This window comes from Neofelis nebulosa, chromosome 7 (assembly GCF_028018385.1).
Source record: "Neofelis nebulosa isolate mNeoNeb1 chromosome 7, mNeoNeb1.pri, whole genome shotgun sequence".
Classification (NCBI taxonomy): domain Eukaryota; kingdom Metazoa; phylum Chordata; class Mammalia; order Carnivora; family Felidae; genus Neofelis; species Neofelis nebulosa.
This window is the reverse complement of record NC_080788.1, coordinates 60,871,863-60,881,945: the sequence shown is the minus strand read 5'-3', so window position 1 is coordinate 60,881,945 and position 10,083 is coordinate 60,871,863.

The following is a 10,083-nucleotide window of genomic DNA, read 5'->3' as shown; positions in this document are numbered from 1 at the left end:
AACCTGTGGCCGGTCCAAGAAACACGGGGCGGGCGACACTTTTACGACGGCCCCTGAAGTCAGGTTTGACGCAGAATCGAGGCGTGGCTTCCGGTCCGCTTCCCGGAAGCAAGCGTCACGGACCTTAGGGCTGGAGGTTTTTCTTCTCCTAATTTCTTAGTCGTAGTGCCTGGCCTCTGAATAGTTTTGCATCTGGTTCCGATGCTGGGAACTGTTGCGTCTACGAGGTAAAAAATAAATTCCGCGTCCATTTTGAAAGTAAGAAAACTGTGGGGGGCTGAGAACCTGTTCTAGGTCTCTTTCTATCCAGGTTGTTGGTCTGAGTGTGTTTGTCTCCCTCCGTACCCGCAGTGGCTCCCCAGAACCCACAAAATGAGAAAGTACTCAAAGCTATTCCATGTTTAGGAATGCAGCCCATGGACACTTGCACATGCGCACAAGAAAGCTAAAGCCGCATCCGCTTTGGGGAGAGGTGGGTGAAGAAATAACGAAAAATTGAAACCTTGTAGTCGTCTAGCCATAGAGGGAGGACAAAATAAACATGGTCATCCGCGTTAGGGAATACCATACGTTGGTGTTAAAAAGAACAAAGTAGATTTTTGTGGAAAGATAAAGATGAGTTAAGTGAAGTGGGGGGAAAAAAACTCAAGTTGCCGTAAACTATATATTTGTGCTTTTATGTGCGTTTAAATGCAAGGGGGAAAGCCTGAAAGGAAAGAACTAATAATACGTCTGAGGATAGGAACTTAGTCAAGAGCTACTTTAACTTCATCTGTATTGTTTTAAATTGTTTACAAACTAACGATTTAATATACGGTTTTAACAAAGAGAAAAATAATGATAAAGCTAACTATTGGGGAAAAGGCTAAGTCATATCTTTACCTCAAATCATATATATCAAAATAATTCTTAATGAATTGAAGTTTACTAAAAAAAAGTAAAAAACAAAACGTAAATATTTGTATAATATTAGGACAGAGGAGGCTTTTTAAAGCATGACACCAAAGGCAGAAAATATAAAAAGACTGATAGGTAATTTAATCAAAATTTAAAACTTACATATAAAAATAAATTACACAAAGTTAAAAGTAAACAAAAATTGGGAAGAAAAGCCTGCAACATTCATGACAGACGAACAGATAAAATCCCAAAGACTATTTCAATACAAAAATAGGCAAAATACATAAATATGCAACTCACTAATTTTGTATAAAGATGAAAAAACCTAACAAGTAAGCAAATAAATGCAAATTAAACAAAATGGGATTCCATTTATTGGATGTAAAGTTGGTCTGTTTCTGTTTTTTCTTAAAGATAACCACCATGTTGGTAAGCTGGAAGGATACTCATTGTTACATAAAAAAACAAGTGTATTAGTAAGCCTACAGAAAGCAACGTTCAGAAGCCAGTTTTTCTTAAATGCATAGTTTTTGGCCCAGTGATTCCATTTTTAAGGCCATATCCTAAAGATCTAATTCAGGATGCAAGTGAAGTTTAAACTGCATCATTACTGGTAATGGAGAAAAATTAGAAACAACTCAGGTGCTCTTAATAAAGGACATTGGCTAAATAAACTTTGGTCACTCCATACAATGTAATTCTCTGCAGCCATTAAAAGTATTGTAGAACATTGATTCTCAAAGTGTGGTCTACAGACTCCCTGGGAATTCCCCAAATTTAGGAAGCTGATGGGGTGAAAACTTTTATAGTAACTTCTATAGTGATAACAAAGAAGTTTTGTGCTTCTTTTTTTATAAGCCGTGTGATATTTGTACTAACTGATGCAGAAGCAATGGTGGGTGAAACTATTGGCCTCTTAGCACAAAATAAAAAGCAGTGGCACCAAATTCAAGTCACCAAAGTGATCTAGAAGTAATTTCTTGACTACCATGCTCTTGCAGTAAAAAAAAAAAAAAAAAAAAAAAAAAAGTGTGGGGAGGGGAGAATCTGTTTCCCAATGTCCTTGATGGAGCAGTAAAAATGTTACAAAATCTCAACCCTTTTAAGTATTCTGTATGATGAAATGGGAAGCACACATAAACCTTTTCTGTTGTGTTCAAAAGTATGATAGTTGACTTGAGGAGAAGCACTTGAGTTGCTAAGTCAACCAGCCAGTTTTTATAAGGAATACCACATTAACTTAACAAGTAACAGGTACCCGGGTACTTAGATATTTGGCAGGCATTTTCTCAAATATGAATAAGTAAGCTTTTCTCTTCAAGGAAAACAATTAGCAATTTTTGTTGTCCATTTTACTAGTAGAGATTTCAAGGGAACATTTTGTGGAAAACATATCTGCCACTGCGAGTTTGACAAAGTCCCAGTGAAATTGGTGATATTAACATGCGTGGTTTTTTTGACAATGTGTAATGGAATATATTGACATTTGGAAGATCTGTATAACTCATTGAACCAAAATCTTGTAAATATCAAACACAGGGTATTATAAAGAATGGGTGAAAGATCCATTCACATTGCTAAATAGACCAATAGAATTTAATGTTACGGAGTACAAAAATTTCATTGATATGGCTTTACATTCCACATTGAATTGTTTTTTTTTTAATTTACCATTTTCCCAGTTTTGCTGTGGTTTCAAAGGATATCCACAATTATATGAAAATGCCATTGAAATACTCTTCTCCTTTCCAACTATGCATCTGTGTGAGGCCAGATTTTTTTTCATATACTTCAACCAAAATAATGTATCACAATAGATTGAACACAGAAGCAGCTATGAGAATCCAGCTGCCCTTTATTAAAGAGACTTTCAAAAATGTAAAACATTGCCATATCTTTCAGTAATTTTTTCTTCTAGAAAACTTTTTCATTAAAAAATATTGTTTATGTTAACATGTATTGGGTTGATAATCGTTATTTTTTTTTAATGTTTATTTTTGAGAATGGGGGAGGGGCAGAGAGGGAGGAGAGAGAATCCCAAGTAGGCTCCTTGCTGTCAGCACAGAGCCCAACGCAGGGTTCAATTCCACGAACAATGAGGTCATGACCTGTATTGAAGAGTCAGACACTTAACTGACTGAGGCATCCAGGCACCCCTGGAGTCACCAGTTGTAGTGTCTGAGACCATACAATTTAAGAGCCAATGTTCTAAAGGTGGTCTTATGGACTTAGGAAGATATTCACTATATATTGTTGGGTGGAAAAAGCAAGTTACTAAAATAATATGGTTCTAATTTTGTAAGAAAAGATTCTAGATATTTAATGAAGAATACTAATCACCAAAATATTACTCTTGGTTATCCTTTGGTTGCAAAAATGTGGACATTCGGGGCGCCTGGGTGGCGCAGTCGGTTAAGCGTCCGACTTCAGCCAGGTCACGATCTCGCGGTCCGTGAGTTCGAGCCCCGCGTCAGGCTCTGGGCCGATGGCTCGGAGCCTGGAGCCTGTTTCCGATTCTGTGTCTCCCTCTCTCTCTGCCCCTCCCCCGTTCATGCTCTGTCTCTCTCTGTCCCAAAAATAAATAAAAAATGTTGAAAAAAAAATTAAAAAAAAAAAAATGTGGACATTCTAATTTTCTACCTATTCCTTAACTGTATTTTCTATTTTTTTTTCCAATAAATATTTAGTACTTATGTAAAACATTTTTATCGGCCTACTTCTTTTTTTTTTTTTTTTTTTTTTTCAACGTTTTTTATTTATTTTTGGGACAGAGAGAGACAGAGCATGAACGGGGGAGGGGCAGAGAGAGAGGGAGACACAGAATCGGAAACAGGCTCCAGGCTCTGAGCCGTCAGCCCAGAGCCTGACGCGGGGCTCAAACTCACGGACCGCGAGATCGTGACCTGGCTGAAGCCGGACGCTCAACCGACTGCGCCACCCAGGTGCCCCTCGGCCTACTTCTTATGATAGGTAAAATACTAAATACTTGGATGGATGGATGGATGGATGGATGGATGGATGGATGGATGGATGGATGAATAGTCTATTCAGCTCAAAACTACTCCTTGATAATGTCTTCCCTGATCTAGCCAGATATGGTGGGGTTTTTCCCTCCTCTTGGAGGAACTAGTAGCTATAGTTCCTATAGTAGGCTTTAGTAGTACCTATAGTACCTATAATAGGCTAGTTCCTAGCCTGTAGAATCAAACTTTCTGTATTTGAATTTCTTTTTTAGCACTTGCGGGTTGTGTGACCTTAGGCAAATTAATTTCTCTGAGACTTGGTTTCCCTATCTGTAAAATAGATGTAGTAATGAGAGTATTTTCCTTATATAATGGTTATGAAGATTAGTGAGACACTTTACCTAAAGCCCTCAATGACTGGTAGTGTTCAGTACAATGCCTGCTAGTGTTCAGGATGGATGTTTTGTTTTGTTTTCTTTTGTTTTGTTTTTTGTTTTCTGGCTGTCCTGCATCCAGTAGCACTTCCTTTATTTGATGCAGAAGGTCTTTCCATTGTGGGAAGTCTTGTTGGAGGGAACCGTGTCCCCAAACATGTGGTTAGAATTCATTCCTGCCTGGTATCCTAAGATAGCAATGCCCAGACTATCCTTGCCAAAAGACGGTTGTGCCTCCTGCAGTTCCTTGGGTTTCTGCTTTTTTTCTAAGCCTTTTCCTTGCCTCCTGTGGAATCTTTGAGTCCCTGATAACCTTTCAATAATAATAGTCAAAATTTAACTATTAAATTATTTATAACATAGTGCCTTATGTAGGCAGTTTTTCATGGCCTATTGAATTTCCTCATCTAATGTTAGTTCCTTGAGTGCAGAAGCCAAGACTCATACACAGAAATGTCAGCTACTTTGTTAAAGCCTTTAGGTGCATTTTCAAGTGTAACTCTGAAACAATCCTGTGATGTAGTTCCTATTATCACCACTGCACAGACAAGGAAACTATATCTTGAACAAGTGAGATTGCTTGTTTAAACCTGCAATTACTAAGTGACAAAACCTGGATTCAAAATCAAGGTCTATCTGTCTTCAAAATTTGTGTCCTTAACCGCTTCATTGTTGTACTCCAATTAAAAAACATTTTGAAAAAAAACCTTTTGAGTCTCTTTTACCACTTTATATGTTGTGATTGCAATGCTTATTATTAAATAAACAAAAATATCAGGTATCTGGCACACATTTTACATTCTAGTATACTTATATTAAATATTTTATAGGGATTTTATAAAGTAGATATAAACTTACGAATTATCATTGCTCTTTTCTGATCTAGACCAAGGTATGGCTTGACCTACTTTATAACAGGAGTATGAATTTCTTTGATTCTTCTGCAAATACATATTTCTTTTTAAATTAGCATTGGCATCTAAATAACTTTTGTGAGTAAGTTGCAGGGTCATTTTTTAGGTGTCATTTTACTGTTTGAAGTATGATCAACAACTAATATACATTGATTAGCTTTCTCAAAACCCCAGGATGACATAATTAGGACAGCCATACTCAAAACTATGTGTTCCTTAGACTCCTCATTGTGAGTTGTGCTGGAGGTTTTCAACCCTGTTTACACATAAGGATCACCTGGAACTTTTAACAAATTCTAATACTAATTCTAATCACTCTAGTGACTCTGATTTACTTAGGAGTAAGACCTGAGTATCGTTTTTTTTTAAAAACACCTCTTCCAAGTGTTCCTAATGAGCAATCAGAGTTGGGAAACCCTCAGTGAGTCTATTTTAATGAACTTCTTTCTCTAGGATATTTTCTTTTTTTTTTTTTTTTAATTTTTTTTTTCAACATTTTTTTATTTATTTTTGGGACAGAGAGAGACAGAGCATGAACGGGGGAGGGGCAGAGAGAGAGGGAGACACAGAATCGGAAACAGGCTCCAGGCTCTGAGCCATCGGCCCAGAGCCTGACGCGGGGCTCGAACTCACGGACCGCGAGATCGTGACCTGGCTGAAGTCGGACGCTTAACCGACTGCGCCACCCAGGCGCCCCTAGGATATTTTCTTACATGGGATGATAGTAGTGACTACATGATTCCTCCTACCTCGTACAAATCCTTAATATTCCTCATCCATATTAGAGAAGAGCAACCATCCTATCTGATCTCTATTTCCACTCCCTTGTTCATACTCATCCCTTGTTTTCCTGCCAGAAATATTTGTAAATATAAACCTGGTCATACGACTCTTTTAAGTAAATTAGATGACTACCCTATAGAATAAAATTTAACCCTTAAGCATGGCATTCACAGCCCTTCTCAATCTGTCTTGAAACACTTTTTGCTAGTCTAATCTCCCTTGCCACTTCTTACCTTAAACTATCTACACTGTTATTTCCCATATACGCTGTTTAGTCTCATCGTTGCTTTTGCATCGGTTAGTCCATTGGCCTAGAATGCCCCCTCACCCATCACAACACCTCTTTCTATGAAGGGATTTCTGCTTATTCTTTAGGGATCAGCTTCCTCTGAGAAGTTTTCTGATTCATTTTCCAACAGGCAGAATTGTTCCCTCTGTGCTTTCACTGCCCTTTAAACGAAAGAATACAGGAAACTGGGATATGACCTTACTAAAATTGCAAAAACAATTTCACAACTTTTACAAAAAAGAAACCTTCAGTTTAACCTATGTGCTTAATATATACACACATTTATGTCAGTTATTCTTTCATTTACATGTTATGGCAATTCTTAGTCTTATTTGTCTAATTCATTGACTGGAGTTACTGGATTGTCTCAATTAGGCCTGGCATGTTCTTTGTCAAGAAATATTTCCTTTTTAACACTAGAGACTATCATTTTCATAATCTTTGGTCTGTTGGAAATGTAGCTATTGAGAAGCCCTCAAGAATGATTTTTATTTACTTTTTTAATATTTGTTTATTTTTGGGAGAGTGCAAGCAGAGGAGGGGCAGACAGAGGGGGACAGAGGATCTGAGGCAGGCTCTGTGCTGACAGGCTGACAGCAACAAGCCCCATGTGGGGCTTGAACTCATGAACCCACTGTGAGATCGTGACCTGAGCTGAAGTCAAACACTCAGCCGTCTGAGCCACCCAGGTGTCCCTCAAGCATGATTTTTATTTATTTTATTTTTTAATGTTTATTTATTTTTGAGAGAGAAAGAGAGACAGAGCATGAGCACTGGAGGGGCAGACAGAGAGGGAGACCTAGAAATCGAAGCAGGCTTCAGCCTCCAAGCCGCCAGCACAGATCCCAACGTGGGGCTCGAACTCACAAACCATGAGATTGTGACCTGAGCCAAAGTCAGATGCTGAACTGACTGAGCCACCCAGGCACCCCTCGAGCATGATTTTTAAATGGCAGCAACTTGAATGTTGCTGTGTTGGAACATAGGTGTAAAATGAAGCATGTTCAGAGACAATTCAGTATACTTTCTGTAAATTTGAAAAATCATTTACCATATGGTGAATGTTTATTGATTAGATTGATGATTGTTTATTTTGGAGTATTTTGGAGGAAAAGTTAACCCAGACCCTTCAGAGAGGTGGGTCTGGGCTACTATCTCATGATTAGTGTAGAAAACAATATAAAGCCAAGATTTTGCACTTACTAAAGGACATATAAATTTTAAAGAAGCAAGCAACAAAAAAACTATAGAGTGGTACCACTGTCCTCATCTTATGCCTTCAAGTTTCTACTCCTACTACTTACAAGGAGCTGTCCCAAGAGTGCTGGTTTCTGAGCTAAGGAAAGGGCCTGGGCTCTCTGGTCCTCTCAGGAAGTCTGTGGACCATGACAACCCCATGTAGGGGGCAGATTATACTTGAAAAAAGAGGCTCCCACATTGAGCTGAGGAGCAGGGATCATTAGGGTTTTTAGGGTCAAAACCAGGATGGAGAGGGGATAGTCTTCGTTAAGACAGAAGTTATCAGTCTTGGACTAAGGTCATTCCTGCAGTTGTGGGGAGATCAGCCCTATTTTAGAAGTGGAATGGGCCTGAGAATGTGATAAAGTAGTCAAGACTGGAGGCTTGAGCATCAGTTTTAGAAAAATTGGTCCTGGGTTCAGAGATTTCATTTTTGGGATTAGCTTGAAGACCTAAGTTTACAGCAGTTAGCTTCATTTTAGAAAGAAGGATGTCCATGCCTGGGGAGTCATTTCTGGGGTAAAACTCAGATTGCTGGTTCAAATTGAGTTGGACCTAGGTTAGGGGTCATAAATAGGCATGGATCTTGGGTTCACCCTCAGCCTTGGATCCAAAGGTTTCATTTAAGGGCTCTGCTGGTCAGAGGATCTTGTCTGTTCAGGTGATCAACCACAACAGCATTTTAGCCCTGGTAGAAGGGAGGAAAGTCTGGGAAAAGAGGAATATACAGATAAAGAATTTGTCAAAGGTAGTACAAATAGGAAGAGAGAATCAGGATGTGGGTCAAGATCCATACAACTCCAGGGAGCATACTGTTCACAGAGGAGCCAGGATATGGAAATGTGCACATGACTGAGAAGGAATGAGACTGAATACTCAATGGAAGGAACTTCGTTTAGACATGCAGAAAATGGTTCAACCTACCAGGAGAATAAAATCTGGTTTGGAGAGAGTCAAAGTGGATCCTTCCACCAGGTCTGTGGAAGGAGTTGTATGCCTCAGTTTGCAGCAGACTGCAACAATACTGGGGTTCAAGTGCTTTGCTGAACAGATTAAATAGACAAGAACAAATTTATTTGTCTAGCATCTGAGTAAATTCTGGAAAAAGGACCTAAGCTGGACCCATCATGGTTTGAGCACTTGTCAATACAACCTACTAACCATCTGTATATTCTATCCGGGCATCTTCTTCTTTTAAAATTATTTTAAAATAAATAATAAATGATAGTAAAAAATAAATATATATATTTAAGCATTGTCTTTCTAGGCACTGTGTTAGGCACTTTAGAGAAAAGTTTAGGCAAAAGTTGCATGCATTAAAGGGTAGATGAGATGAGTATGAGCAATACATGAAATGCAGTAGATAACAGCAAGAATAATCCATTTCTAGGCACAGAGTGAAAGCAGATACCAGATACAGCTGTTAAGCTGTGCACCAGACATGGTGATCAACCAGGGTGGCTTAGAAGTCAGAAAGCTCTGGGAGCAGCTGACTCTGAAAAAAAAAAATGACACAATATTTCAAGAGTTTAAAAGTGGCAAGTAGGGGTTTAGACAACTGCTGAAGACTTTAAGGTTGAATTAGTGATAAGAATGTGGAAGACCAAACACATAGAAAAATCAAGATAATTTATCAGTGCAGGAAAATGAGTTGTGCAAGCAAAGAATAGCTGTACTAGGAGTTAGCAGAATATGGCCCCAAATCCACCTGCTGTCTATTTTTATACAGCCTTCAAGCTAAGAATACTTTTAACATTTTTAGATGGTTGAAAAAAGGTCAAAGGAAGAATATTTTATAATACATTTAAAATACATAAACTTGGAGCACCTGTGTGGTTCAGTTGGTTAAGTGTCTAACTCGATTTCAGCCCAGGTCATGGTCTCTTAGTTTCATGGGTTTAAGCCCCAAGTCTGGCTCTGTGCTGATGGTGCAGAGACTGCTTGGGATTCTCTCTCTCTGCCCCTCCCCCACTCGTGTTCTCTGTCTTTCTAAATAGAGAGACATCTCTAATTAGCCCATCTCTAAATATCACTACATGAAATCAATAAACTTAAAAAAAAAAAAAACCTGAGCTAAAATCAAAAGTGAGACACTTAACCAACTGAGCCACCCATACCCTGAGCATTTTTTTTTTAAGGCTTATGGATTCATACCTCATTGCAGGGATGGCAGAGTAGCACTTGTATCCCAGGAATCTGAAAGCTGACAATCTTATGATTGTTTCTCCATCCATGTTATACATTTAAACACATGTGAAGCATAGATTTAAGGTCATCCGAACCTGCTGTGATTGCCTCATTCCAAAGTGGCTGTAGGGTCATTGTTTCTTTTACCCAACCATAAAATGACTTATAAGTGGTGATCATTTTAATAGTAACCTAAGATCAAGCTTCCCACATTTATTTTTTAACTTAGTATTTATTTATATTTTTTAAATTGTGGTAAAAGACATGTAACATAAAGTTTACCAATTTAGTCATTTTTAAATTTTTTTTTTTTTAATGTTTTTAATTTATTTTTGGGACAGAGAGAGACAGAGCATGAACGGGGGAGGGGCAGA